Source organism: Ranitomeya imitator, chromosome 1, assembly GCF_032444005.1.
Source record: "Ranitomeya imitator isolate aRanImi1 chromosome 1, aRanImi1.pri, whole genome shotgun sequence".
In the NCBI taxonomy this organism is placed as follows: domain Eukaryota; kingdom Metazoa; phylum Chordata; class Amphibia; order Anura; family Dendrobatidae; genus Ranitomeya; species Ranitomeya imitator.
In genome coordinates, this window is record NC_091282.1 from 170,340,648 (window position 1) to 170,355,801 (window position 15,154).

Below are 15,154 nucleotides of genomic sequence, written 5' to 3' on the forward strand. Positions count from 1 at the left end.
GGGGTTAATCTGCATGGTAATAGTGTCATAATGCTAGCAGTCACCTGCACATAGTCAAATGCTGCAAGGAGAAAATTAACTTTATTCTCCTCAGCAGTGTTCTTGTTTCAGCAATGGGGGCAGCGCCACCACGGGATCAGTCACTGCTCTGAGAATACAGAGAGGCAGCGGTAATCACTTCCCCGGACCTGACTGACAGCTGAGCCCCAATCCAGAGCCAGCGTCAGTCAGGGCCATGGTTACACAGTTACAGTCATGGGGGTGGCGCTGGTTCAGTAACTGCATCCCCAGACCTGACGGACAGCTGATCTATAAAGCCGAGCCATCGTCAGTCAGGGCCATGGTTACACAGTTACAGTCATTGGGGTGGCGCTGTTTCAGTAACTGCACCCCCGGACCTGACGGACAGCTGATCTATAATGCAGAGCCAGCGTCAGTCAGGGCCAGGAGCGCGGTTACAGTCATGGGGGTGGCGCTGGTTAAGTAACTGCACCCCCGGACCTGACGGACGGCTGATTTACAAGGCAGAGGTAGCATCAGTCAGGGCCAGGGGCGCGGTTACACAGTTACAGTCATGGGGGTGGTGCTGGTTCAGTAACCACGTTCCCACACTGGCTGACTATACAAGTTTACCAACTCCTGCCCTGGGCATCTTTGCTTGTCAATAATATGAATGGTACACGGCTCAGAACTTCAGTGTAAGGCTGGGTTCAATGTCCGACAGTCACAGTCCACGTATAGACCTCAAAGTTCGGATCAGCACAGGGTCTCCTAACCAGAACTCAACATATATGCCTATGAGTATTGAATTTGAGTCAGGAGATCCACGTCTCGTCTGGGCACTGCCGTCCATAATCGGAACATGAATGTCATTCTTATGGGTCCATGATGATCATATACAGTAATTGATGTGGTTGGGGGTCTAATGGCTACAGGTGGGTGCCACAGTAATTAGGATGATCCTTCTAATCGATACAGACTTAAATGTCACGGCATTCTGGTTTATGCAGTACGGAGAAAATACACTGGTTCATTGTAATGTCAGCATGTGTAGCTCCAACGTGAACAATGGCCAACATTTTGGTCCCAAGTTGTCATCTAATCACAGAAGTGCTCCTTTACTCCATTACGGCTGTGATCGAAGTCCTTATGGGACTGAAACATTAGCCATTGTTCACATTGGAATGACATATTACAATATTCCAGTACTTTGTTTTTTACGGAGTTCCTTGGTTATTTTGTCTGCGATGACCATATGGCACTGATGGTATAAGCCACGAAAGTTATACATGGACTATACCTAGCTATAACGATATCATTGAGGCAGGGCATGGGCACAAAGAAGAGGGAGACGCTTCTCGGGCATCTGGAGGTAGAAACACATTTTTTTTAAATGCTGGTACAAGTTTTCTATGGTATAAGAGTCCCAAAAATATTGGTACTAAGCTGCAATGTTTTATACATGGGTTGTTCTGTTAACCCTTGCGTCTTATAAGACAGGTACATTTCTTGCAAATCCATCACTTAATAAACCTCTTAAGGCTGCGGAGGCTGCCGAGGACGAGGTCTGTTGTTGTCATGCTGCAGTAGGTGATGACTCATTGTTGCAGATGGAATTTTTTTTTCTCTATTGAGGAAGTAAAAGGGATCCCATTAGTGAGGAAAGAGGCAAAGGAAACTGGAGGCTCATTTGTTTCCCTGTAGACCGCCATCCTGCGCACAATAAAATGTATGGAGAACATTAGGAGTCTGCATGAAGAAGCTTCTTTAATTGGGCCCCACAATCTTTTCATGCTACAGCAGGCATGCAGTGTCTTGTGCAATGATTAAGTGGCATAGTAATTCCTCCAGATAACCTAAATACAGCCTGATGGAAACTTATTTTTCATGTTGACGGGGAGTGCTTAAACCCTGCTTGCTGTGCGTCTGGGCTGCTGTCCACCTTGTTTTTCATTGTGTTGCTTTAGGGTATGTGCACACATTCAGGTTTTTTCGCGTTTTTTTTCATGATAAAACGGTATAAAACCGCCTAAAAAACGCATACATATGCATCCTATCATTTAAAATGCACTCTGCAATTTTTGTGCACAAAAAAAATGCATCGCGGTAAAAAAAAAAGCAGCGTGTTCATTAATTTTGCAGCATGTTCATTAATTTTGCGGATATTTTGCGTTTTTCCCGCTATTCTATGCATTTGGAAAAAACGCAAAAAAGCACACAAAAAACGCGTAAACAACTAAAAAAAAAACGCATGCGGATTTCTGGCAGAAATGTCCGTTTTTTGTCAGGAAATTTCTGCTAGAAATCCTGACTTGTGCACATACCCTTAATCTATCACTTTTATATATTTTTTTATTTTATAAGGGTAACCCAGAATTAGAAACACATAGCTACTTTCTTCCAGAAACAGCACCACACCTGTGTACGGGTTGTGTGTGGTATTGCAGCACGGCCCCATTCACTTCTGTGGAGGTCGAGCGGCAAGACCAGACACAAACAGTGGAAAGGTTTAGTGACCAAACCGTTCAGTGTGCACCTTCCCATCTGCTTGTTTCCAATATATCTCTGCCGTCGTCTTCCTTCATTGATGGCTCTGGACGGTGGAAATACGTGGAAAACGAGTAGATGGGGAACACTGAACTGTTTATCCATGTCAAAGGTTCACAGAGTGCTTGTGCTTGAATAGTCATTTTGTGCTGACGGACTCCCTTTAACACAGAGCCCAGCGCTTGTTCACCACCTTTCTTTTAAGATTAGTTGTGCTTACTTGAAATATTAAAGAGGTTGTCCACTATTTTAACCCCTTAGTCATGGAGCCAAATTTTTTAAATCTGACCAGTGTCACTTTATGTGCTAATAACCCTGGAACGCTTCTACAAATCCCATTGATTTTGAGATTGTTTTTTCGTGACACATTATACTTTATGATAATGATAAATTTAGGTTGATATGTTTTGTGTTTATTTACAAAAAATATCAGAAATTTGAGAAAAATGTTAAAAAATTAGCTATTTTCAAATTTTGAATGATAATCCCTTTAATCCAGATGGTCATGCCACAGCAAAACATTAATAAATAACATTTCCCACATGCCTGCTTTACATCAGCACCATTTGTAAAATGTTCTTTTAGTTTGTTTGCATTTTAGGAGGTTTAAAAATGTAGCAGTAATTTTTCATTTTTTCAAGGAAATTTACAAAATTTATTTTTTTAGGGACCTATCCATGTTTGAAGTGACTTTGGGGGTCCCATATATTTGGAAACCCCCAAAAGTGATACCATTTTAAAAACAGCACCTCCTGACATATTGAAAACTGCTGTCAGGTGGTTTATTAACCCTTCAGTTGCTTTTCAGGAATTAATGCAAAGTTACATGACGGAAATGAAAATGTGTATTTTTACCACCTAAATGCCTCTAACTCCTGAACAGATTACAACAGCAGTCAGACTCTAAGGCCATGTTCACACTTTGCGGTTTTTACCACGGAACCGTGGCGATTTTGCCGCTGCGGGTCCGCTGCAGTTTCCATTGCGTTTACAGTAACATGTAAACCCTATGGAAACCGCAAACCGCAGTGCACATGCTGCGGGACAAACCGCGCGGGAACGCAGCGGTTTACAACCCGCAGCATGTCACTTCTTTGTGCAGAATTGCGGCGATTCTGCACCCATAGGAATGCATTGATCCGCTTACTTGCCGCATGGGGCTGTGCCCACCATGCGGGAAGTAAGCGGATAATGTGCGGGTGGTACCCGGGGTGGAGGAGAGGAGACTCTCCTCCATGCCCCGGGAACCATATTTGTGGTAAAAAAAAAAAAAAGAATTAAAATAAAAATAATGATATACTCACCCTCTGACGTCCCGATCTCCTCAGCGCTGCACGCGGCCGTCCGGTCTCTAGTTTGCTATGCGACCAGGACCTGCGGTGACATCACGGTCACATGACCGTGACGTCACGAAGGTCCTTCTCGCACAGCATCTTTGGAACCGGACCTCCACCTGCAGCGCCGAGGAGATCGGGACGTCAGAGGGTGAGTATATCATGATGTTTATTATTTTTAACATTACTATTGATGCTGCATATTGCTGCATATGCAGCATCAACAGTAGGAGTAAATCCCGCAGCGGAACCCGCAACACAAACCGCGATAAATCTGCAGGGATAACCGCAGCGGGTTTGCCCTGCAGATTTATCAAATCCGCTGCGGGAAAACCCGCGGGAGAACCCGCAGCCCCCTTCCTAGGTGTGAACATAGCCTAAGGCTGGTATTTAATCATGAATTGTCATGGCAAACATCAGGACCACACAATCATGATTTAAGGGCACCAATTGGGATTAGGAGGAAGCCCCCCCAGCATCTAAGGGGGTTAAACAGATTTTGACGGTGCAAACACTGATCGTGGCTGATGCCGCAAGTTGTCAGCTATAGTGGACAGCCGACAGCTGCTGGATTGTCACCTGTATGGGGATGTTATTCTCTTATATCTCAGGTCAGTTAAAAGACGTATTGGCGGTCATTAAAGGGTTAAACTGTCTGGTTGGCAGGGGCGTCAGGTGGCGCACCCCCATCAATCAGCTGTTCCCCAGTGTCGTTGGTCCCCCCTCTTAATTTGAATCTGATATGCAGTACCCCTCCGCAGTCAATATAGAGTTGACGGAGCTGTGCTGTGTAGCTCCGCGACTGAGCATTTCCGGCCAACACCGGGAACAGCTGATTAGCGGGGGTGCGGGGTGTCGCCAGATATTGATGACCTATGCTGATAATAGAGCATCAGTGTCAAATTAGCGGACCTACACAACATCTCATATTGGGCTTAGTAGCTTGTCGTTTTTTACATTGTACAATGACGGAGATAAACCTAAGCTTTACAAACCAAGCAAATTGTCTGCGAGAGCTTTAGTGCGCCACAACTATGGCTTGGTGGCTTTAGATCTCCCTGCAAATATCACTGAAGTCCAGACTGACATCCATTTTGAGGTCTGAATTCTGCAATGTACAGTAGTTTATACAGTATATACTCTGTGGTTTGCAGATATCCTCTGGTCTCCCTGACTGCCTTAAAAACAAACTTCTTGGTTACTTGGCTTCCTGTGAAATTGTCACTAGTGGGCATCTGGGAAATGACATTGTCAGCTCATTTGGGGCCAGGAGCCCAATTGAAAGGTGATGAGCTCTGTACAGCACAATGGGATGTGTTAGCGCTCTGTAAGCTTTGATGTTTCTATACTTTACTTTATTCTTTCTGCAATTCCCAGCCAAAACTGAGAACACAACCTCTGTGGGGGTCGCCCCACTCCCGTTCCTCCAAGTCTTTAGTTGTAGATGTTCCCCATTCTTTAGATTAGGTTGGAGTGGATGGGGATTATTCCATTATACAGTCATGGACAAAAAGTTTGAGAATGAGACAAATATTAATTTTTCCAAAGTCTACTGCTTCATTTTTTCTAATGGCAATTTGCATATACTCCTGAATGTCAGAGTGATCAGCTTAACAGCAATTACTGTACTTGCAAAGTCAATATTTGCCCAGAAAATGAACTTTAATCCCCAAAACACATTTCAACATCATTGCAGTCCTGCCTTAAAAGGAGCAGCTAACATCGTTTTAGTGATTGATCCATTAACACAGGTGTGGGCGTTGATGAGGACAGGGCTGGCGATCAATCAGTCATGATTAAGTAAGAATGACATCACTGGACACTTTAAAAGGAGGCTGGTGCTTGGTATCATTGTTTCTCTTCAGTTAACCATGGTTATCTCTAAAGAAACACGTGCAGCCATCATTGCACTGCACAAAAATGGCCTAACAGGGAAGAGTATCGCAGCTACAAAGATTGCACCTCAGTCAACAATCTATCGCATCATCAAGAACTTCAAGGAGAGAGCTTCCATTGTTGTCAAAAAGACTCCAGGGCGCCCAAGAAAGACCAGCAAGCGCCAGGACCGTATCTTAAAACTGTTTCAGCTGCGGGATCGGACTACCAGCAGTGCCGAGCTTGCTCAGGAATGGCAGCAGGCTGGTGTGAGTGCTTCTGCACGCACTGTGAGGCGGGGACTCTTTGAGCAAGGCCTGGTTTCAAGGAGGGCAGCAAAGAAGCCACTTCTCTCCAGAAAAAACATCAGGAACCGACTGATATTCTGCAAAAGGTACAGGGAGTGGACTGCTGAGGACTGGGGCAAAGTCATTTTCTCTGATGAATCCCCTTTTCGATTGTTTGGGACATCTGGAAAACAGCTTATTCGGAGAAGAAGAGGTGAGCGCTACCACCAGACTTGTCTCATGCCAACTGTAAAGCATCCTGAAACCATTCATGTGTGGGGTTGCTTCTCAGCCAAGGGAATCAGCTCACTCACAGTCTTGCCTAAAAACACAGCCATGAATAAAGAATGGCACCAGAATGTCCTCCAAGAGCAACTTCTCCCAACCGTCCAAGAGCAGTTTGGCGCCCAACAATGCCTTTTCCAGCATGATGGAGCACCTTGCCATAAAGCAAAGGTGATAACTAAATGGCTCATGGAACAAAACAGAGAGATTTTGGGTCCGTGGCCTGGAAACTCCCCAGATCTTAATCCCATTGAGAACTTGTGGTCAATCATCAAGAGACGGGTGGACAAACAAAAACCAACAAATTCTAGCAAAATGCAAGCATTGATTATGCAAGAATGGACTGCTATCAGTCAGGATTTGGTCCAGAAGTTGATTGAGAGCATGCCAGGGAGAATTGCAGAGGTCTTGAAGAAGAAGGGTCAAAACTGCAAATATTGACTTGCTGCATTAACTCATTCTAACTGTCAATATAACCTATTGGTACTCATAATATGATTGCAATTATATTTCTGTATGTGATATAAACATCAGACAAACACTAATAAAAACCAGAGGGCAGCAGATCACGTGAAAATATAATTTTGGTGTCATTCTCAAAACTTTTGGCCATGACTGTACATGGACCAAGGCAGCAGAAGAGGAATCTGGAGGAATGCTTTCTTACTACTTACAATAAGAAAGTCTTGTGAATGCGGCTGTATTGTAATACAAGGATGGAAGTGATGCTACCCGCTTAGAAACAATATCTGAAGTGACTGCTATAAGTTACGAGCACTGGGGCCACTTTGTTCTAATGATCAGTGAAGGTCCCAGCGGTCAGATTATCAAGTTATGAACATTTATAATCTCCCTTTAAGGGTTTAAATAAAACTGAGACAAATCCCCCAAGCCAGATAGTAAAAGTCCTTTGTCAGTGGAAGTGGAATGTCATATTGGCTCTCTGATTCTTCTTACTCCGAAAGTCTTTAGCAAGTGACTGGGGACTCTAATATATGTCTGGAAAGGAGGAGATGGGGAGTAGTTAAAAGAAGAAATGAAAATAATTTGTAAAATAAAATGGAAATAAAAAAAAAATTGTTCCAGGCTAGATTGTCTTATAAGGCTGACTTTCAACCTTCCCTCCCTATTGACATACATATTCAGCTCTGCCCATCAGAGATGTGTTCTCAGAGGAAAGACGTTAGCGCTGGATGTGTTAGTGTATCTCCCTTCCTTAAAGGGATTCTGTCAGTAAGATGTCACCTCCCAAATTATTTATATGCACATACAGCTCTTTCAAAGACAAGTCCAGCAATACCTTGCCAGTCCGTTCCTCCGTTACTGATAAATCAGCGTTTGAATGCATATACAAATGAGGCTGAAGAGCTCTTGGCACATGGAAGCTCTTTTCAAGCCTCTGGCATACATTAGTTAGGACTGCTCTGATATGGGTATACCGTGAAGATTGGTAGAGCAGCTTAGTATACATTTTTTGCAAAAAACGTATCAACCAAATACCCTGTTATTTACATCTTTTACTAGCACTTGCGGATTACTGCAAACATTTTTTCAAACTGAGTGTTTTTGGTTTTACCATTCTCTTTTGTGTCTTCACTAATCCCAAGGGGCAGTGTGACTGCCGGACAAATACAGCATGTCCTGGGTGAAAGCAACCGCAGGACCTGAAGCCGACAATATGGAGGACTTGCTGAAATTCCTGGTCCAGTCGCATCAGCACCAGCAAGAGACCAACAGGCTGTTGTTACAGCAGAAGCAGAGCTAGCAGAAACAACATCAGCGATGGAACTCCTAGCCGAAGCGATCCGTGGCAGGGTAACCGCCCAAACCCCAAATCCAGGTGATGACTCTCATGTGAGGAAGACGGTAACAAAAGCATTGCAAAGGATGACCATGGGTGATGATGTCGAGGCGTTCCTGGTGGTGTTTCAAAGGGTGGCGGAGCGGGAGAAATTGCCTCCAGAGCAGTGGGCGGAGGTTCTGGCGCCATATCTAACAGGTGAACCGGAAAAGGCATATTATGACTTGGCGTTGCAGGACGCAAAAGAATACGCCAAGTTAAAGGCAGAGATCTTGGCACGCTTAGGAGTGACTCTGACTGTCAGGGCACAACTGGTGCACCAGTGGGCCTATCGCAGTGACAAACCTTCCCGGTCCCAAATGTTTGACCTTCTACACCTGGTCCAGAAATGGTTGCAACCTGAATCCTTCTCCCAAGCACAGATGGTGGAGAAGGTTGCCATAGACAGGTTAATACACTCCCTACCAAAGCCGGTGCAATCGTGGGTTGCCCAAGGAGATCCCCATAATGCCAATGACCTGTTGAGCCTGCTGGAGAGGTACCAGGAGGTTGAGAGGTCCTTGGGGAAGCAAGGGGGCGGAGCATCCCCATACTGGGTTCCCAAAAGGGGGCGGACACCAAAAAGGGGGTGGGATGTCTACAAGCCTAGGAGGTATCTGAGTCAAAGGCCCCGTCCAATAGTATAATTTTTTGGAGGTGTCATACCCCAGGTCACATAGCCACCCGTTGCCCCATGACCACCGAGACAATGGACTGCAGCATAGGACGGCGCTGCTCATATTTTACATACTCCGCCTGCAGTGCTGTCCCTCAACCAGGCGAGGGAAAGCAGGCATGCCCCGTGACTGAAAACGGGGTGCAAATAACTGGTCTGCTGGACTCAGGGAGTTTGGTAATCCTAGTGAGGGCCACAATTCCCCATCGGGTGATTCTGGGGAAAAAGGGTGAGCGTCCACTGTATCCATGGCAATGCTAAGGACTCCCCTGTGGCCCAAGTGGTCATAAGCACAAACTGTAACAACAAGTCCCATGAGGTCAGCGTGGTCAAGGACCTATTGCACCCTATTATAATAGGGTAGGACTTTGTATTATTTTGGGACCTGTGGGGAAAAAGGAGGATGTCTGGTTGTCCGGACAACAGCCAGGTTGCTCCCAAAGAAACCTCGTCGCAGGCTGCGGATGACAGGATTCCATTTTGTATGCTGATTGGCAATGAGGATGAGGCGGCATCCACTGAGCCCAACGTTCCTGAGTTGGAGGTGTCTGGGGGAACTTTGGAACTGCGCATCTCAGGGACCTGACTCTTAAAGGGGCATTTGAAAATGTAACTGTATTAAATGGTGTGCCTTAGGTGCCGAGGGTTGAAAGTCGGTTCCCTCATTTTGCTGTGATTGGAGAACTGCTTTACAGGGTAACCAAGCCTAGAGGTGAGGTGATAGAACAGTTATTGGTACCAGGGCCCTATAGACGAAGGATGTTAGACATGGCTCATTTCCATGTGTTGGGTGGTCACCTGGGGCAGATAAGACCAAGGAGCGCATTCTGCAGAGATTCAACTGGCCTGGGTGTTACAGAGAAATTGTGAACTATTGTCCTTTCTGCCCCACGTGCCAGCTGACCTCGCCAGTAGCCCACTTCCACAGTCCTCTGGTACTGTTGCCCATTATCGAGGTGCTGAACGGATAGAGATGGACCTGGTGGGACCCCTGGTAAAATCCGCAAGAGGACATAAATATATATTGGTGGTCCTGGATTGTGCTACCCAGTACCCAGGGACGGTACCTTTAAGAAATGCCTCTGCCAATTGTATCTTTAAGGAGCTGATCCATATTTTCTTTCAAACCGGGCTGCCGAAGGAGATACTGACGGCCTAAGGGACCCCCTTCATTTTGAAGGTCATGAGGGAGTTGTTAAAGATCCTGCAAACTTCCCAGCTCAGAACCTCAGTATACCATCCCCAGACTGATGGGCTGGTGGAGAGGGTTAACAAAACCTTGAAGGAGATGCTAAAAAAAAGCAGTGGAGAAGGACGGCCGAAACTGGGACTGTCTGCTTCCTTACCTGTTGTTCTCCATCAGGGATGTTCCCCAAGCTTCCACCGGCTTCTCCCCATTTGAACTGCTCTATGGACGACACCCGCAAGAACTCCTGGATGTGGAAAAGGAAGCTGAAACCACCCCCTATAGAAGTGTGGTAGAGCATGTCATCCAGAGGCATGAGAGGATCGCCAACGTGATGCCCATTGTGAATGTGGAAGATAGCCGTAGGCACTACTATAACTATATAGCTGCACCAGCCACAAGCAGAGGGATTAATCTCCTATTAGAACGTCAATCTATGAATATACTCTGAGAGGTACATTGATGAAGGTCTAACCTATGACCGAAACGTCAATATTGTATGTACTCTCTTTCAATTAAATCTCACTTTCATTTGACCACGTGTGTGCCAAGCTCATTGTGAATGAGCACCTACTCAAGGCTCAAGAAGCCCAGTCCAAAGTTTATACTAGGTCAGCCAGGGTAACACAGTTCAACCCAGAGGATCGAGTACTGGTACCTACGGTGGAGACCAAATTACTGGCCAAGTGGCAGGGTCCCTATGAGGTAGTGGAGAAAGTTGGTGATGTCAACTACAAAATCCACCAACCGGGGAAGCGGAAGCCCTACCAGGTGTACCATGTGAGCCTGATTAAACCATGGCAGGACCGAGAACCTATGCAAGCTCCTTGTCTGCTTGCCAAGTCCGATGTCGGTGTGGAGGATGTTAAGGCGACAGACACCTTGTCTCGCTCACAGAAGCACTGAGACATCTCAATACTAAATATTTTTCGCAGTAGTAGTATTGTTGAAAATTGCTGCAGCGTAACAGAGACCTGTTCTCAGAACTTCCAGATTGTACGAAGGTCATAGATCATGGCGTCCTGACAGAACCTCATGTCCGGGTCAACTTGAAGCCATACTGGATTCCCAAAGTGTGTCGAGAGGTGATCTCAAAGGAGGTGAAGCAGATTCTGAGGAATGTCCAGGCGATTTTTGATGTTCTACGGAAGACCGGCTTCTCTGTAAACCCGAAGAAATGCACCTTGGGAATGGAGGAAACCAAATATTTTGGCTACTTTGTATCCAGTGGCAAAATAAAGCATAAATAAAATTGAGACGATCCAGGGCTGGCCACAACCCCTCTCAAAGTAGCAGGTCAGGGCGTTCCTGGGCTTTGTGGGCTATTATAGCCGATTTATCCTAAACCTCGTCATGGTAGCTGCTTCTCTGACAGAACTCCTTAAAGGGACAAAGTCGACTATGGCCAAGTGGTCTCCAGAAGCGGAGACGGCCTTCCAGGAACTGAAGCTTGCCCTGTGTAAACAGCCGCTGCTGGTAGCACCCAATTTCTCAAAGGAGTTTGTGGTCCAGACAGACACATCGGATGTTGTTGGGCTGGACGCTGTCTTATCTCAAGAGGTGAACAGGGAAGAGCACTCCATAATGTATCTTAGCCGGAAGTTGTCATCTTGAGAGAAAAACTGTTCCATAGTGGAAAAGGAGTGTTTAGCCATCAAGTGGGCATTGGACTCTCTAAGGTACTATCTCTTAGGCAAGAGGTTCAGACTAGTGTCAGACCATGCTTCACTGAGGTGGATGAGAGAAAAGAAAGGGAACAATGCTCGAGTGACAAGGTGGTTCCTAGCACTTCAGGATTTTAACTTCCATGTGCAGCATAGGCCAGGGAAACTGCATGGCAATGCTGAGGCTCTGTCGAGGATCCACTGTTTGTTGGCAGAAGATGTCAAGCCCACCGGCTTTGAGTAGAGGGGGAGGGTATGTATGCTGCCCATTGGACGAGTCCTTGAGGGGAAGATATGTGTCATTGCAGCTATTAGCTGCGGTGATGTGAGTTCGGAAGCATGCTCCAGCACATATAATGCTGAGACTGTTATTTGGCCATTCCAGGGCTGGGTTTTACGAGCAGTCATAAGAGATGGGTGGGAATGCCTGCTCACATATCCCAACCCCCAGTGGCGTGGTTTGACAGATAAAATGGAGGCCAAGTCTCTCATTGCGTACCCGCAGTACTATATGGACTATTTACTTGCAGTGTGTTTTCACCATTGTGTGTTCCTAAGGGCACTGACCTGAGTAGGCGGACCCGCTGTACTCTATGGACTACTTATTTTCAGTTTGTTTTCATTTTGTGCAAGAAAAGGCTCTGTTTAGTTTTGCCATCCGGAGGGGTTTATGAACTTTGAATAAACTTGCCTGAACATTGCAACAATACTGTTTCCTGTGCTGACCTCAAGCAGCTGAGTGAGTACAATATTTATTAGGATATGTGCACATGATGCCTTTTTTGGAGGCTCACTCCGAAACCCGCCTGAAAAAAGTATGGTACACAGAAAATGCACAAAAGGGGAAATGGTGCATTTTTATGTAAAAAATCGACTTGCTCCTCATATATTTTGAGCGTCTTTTAACCTCTTCAGTTGTCAAAAGACACTAAAAAGCGTGACTTGACCATTCTTCATGTGTTCTCTCTGAAACAGTTCCATACTTTACAATATGAGTCTAGGAAGCAGAATCATTTCATCCATACACCAAGCATGTGTGGTTCATACATACACGGTTGGCTACACAAATGCTTAATGTACTGTTCCTGTTGTGCTTGCAGATCTACAGTACAGACCAAAGGTTTGGACACATCTTCTCAATTAAAGATTTTTCTGTATTTTCATGACTATGAAAATTGTACATTCACACTGAAGGCATCAAAACTATGAATTAACACATGTTTAATTATATACTTAACAAAAAAGTGTGAAACAACTGAAATTATGTCTTATATTCTAGGTTCTTCAAACCTTTGCTTTGATGACTGCTTTGCACACTCTTGGAATTCTCTTGATGAGCTTCAAGAGGTAGTCACCGAGAATCGTTTTCACTTCACAGGTGTGCCCTGTCAGGTTTAATAAGTCGGATTTCTTGTCTTATAAATGGTGTTGGGACCATCAGTTGTGTTGTGCAGAAGTCTGGTGGATACACAGTTGATAGTCCTAGTGAATATACTGTTAGAATTTGTATTATAGCAAGAAAAAAGCAGCTAAGTAAAGAAAAACGAGTGGCCATCATTACTTGAAGAAATGAAGAAATGAAGGTCAGTCAGTCCAAAAAATTGGGAAAACTTTGAAAGTGTCCCTAAGTGTAGTGGCAAAAACCATCAAGCGCTACAAAGAAACTGGCTCACATGAGGACCGCCCCAGGAAAGGAAGACCAAGAGTCACCTCTGCTTCTCAGGATAAGTTTATCCGAGTCACCAGAAATCGCAGGTTAACAGCAGCTCAGATTAGGGACCAGGTCAATGCCACACAGAGTCCTAGCAGCAGACACATCTCTACAACAACTGTTAAGAGGAGACTTTGTGCAGCAGGCCTTCATGGTAAAATATCTGCTAGGAAACCACTGCTAATGACAGGCAACAAGCAGAAGAAACTTGTTTGGGCTAAAGAATACAAGGAATGGACATTAGACCAGTGGAGATCTGTGCTTTGGTCTGATGAGTCCAAATTTGAGATCTTTGGTTTCAAACACTGTGTCTTTGTGCGACGCAGAAAAGGTGAACGGATGGACTCTACATGCCTGTTTCCCACTATGAAGCATGGAGGAGGAGGTGTAATGGTGTGGAGGTACTTTGCTGGTGACACTGTTGGGGATTTATTTAAAATTGAAAGCATACTGAACCACCACAGCATCTTGCAGCGGCATGCTATTCCATCCGGTTTGAATTTACCGTAGTTGGACCATTATTTATTTTTCAACAGGACAATGACCCCAAACACACCTCCAGGCTGTGTAAGGGCTATTTGACCAAGAAGGAGAGTGATGGGGTGCTACGCCAGATGACCTGGCCTCCACAGTCACTAGACCTGAACCCAATCGAGATGGTTTGAGGTGAGCTGGACCGCAGAGTGAAGGCAAAAGGGCCAACAAGTGCTGAGCATCTCTGGGAACTCCTTCAAGATTGTTGGAAGACCATTCCCAGTGACTACCTCTTGAAGCTCATCAAGAGAATGCCAAGAGTGTGCAATGCAGTCATCAAAGCAAAAGGTGGCTACTTTGAAGTACCTATAATAAAAGACATAAGACTTTTTTAAGTATATAATTCCACATGTGTTAATTCATAGTTTTGATGCCTTCAGTGTGAATGTACAATTTTCATAGTCATGAAAATACAGAAAAATCTTTAAATGAGAAGGTGTGTCCAAACTTTTGGTCTGTACTGTAGATCTGACTGAAATGTCGGCAATATGTAAGTCGGGAGGTGTAGTTTATCCTCCAATAATGTACAAATTATAGAAAAGATATTTGGTCGGCTTCATTGCACTGGCAGAACTTTTTCACATTTCTTTCAAAAGTGACAGATAACCTTGTCAGAAGAAAAAAGGAATCACGCGTTGAAATACGACAGGTCAAACCCTCCTTCACATCAGATTCTGCCACAATCAATGGGATTGGCCACCACCATCTAATGCGTATGGCCTCCTTTAGTGGTCAGCTGCATTCATACATGTGTGACACTTCCTAGTGCTGCACGTTTTTGTTTTTTTTGTTATCGAACTGCACTCGGAACCGTAGAGTAGAATGGATGTATTTACCCATCCGTTAAAATCACCGAGCCAAGAGTGAGCTCCATCTGACTCGGAGCTGGTCCTATTCTGATCAGATTTTGTGGATCTGCCATTAAAGTCTATGGGGATCCATGTGACACAGATGCAAATCAGAATCTGTTGCTTAGTGATCAATGTGATTTTTGAGAGTTTCTTATTGACTAGGAAATCCTTTGACATTGTGTTGAGAAGCCGTATCACTATAGCATACTTTCTAGCTGTGACTATGACTACATTTACAGGAGTATATCCGTTTCTGTAATTTGAAGCTTTCTGTAATAAAAGTATTTAGTTACCCCTGAAAATGTAATGCTGCCACTATGAAGAATGTTCACTGTATTCCTCGTATGCTTCTACAATCCAAGTT

The 15,154-nt window shown here is 44.9% G+C and overlaps 1 protein-coding gene across 10 annotated transcripts in view; it reads left to right on the forward strand.

Moving 5' to 3' along the window:
* Nucleotides 1-15,154, forward strand: part of PAM (peptidylglycine alpha-amidating monooxygenase) — a 275,158-nt gene that overhangs the window by 20,439 nt on the left and 239,565 nt on the right. The window lies entirely within an intron of this gene.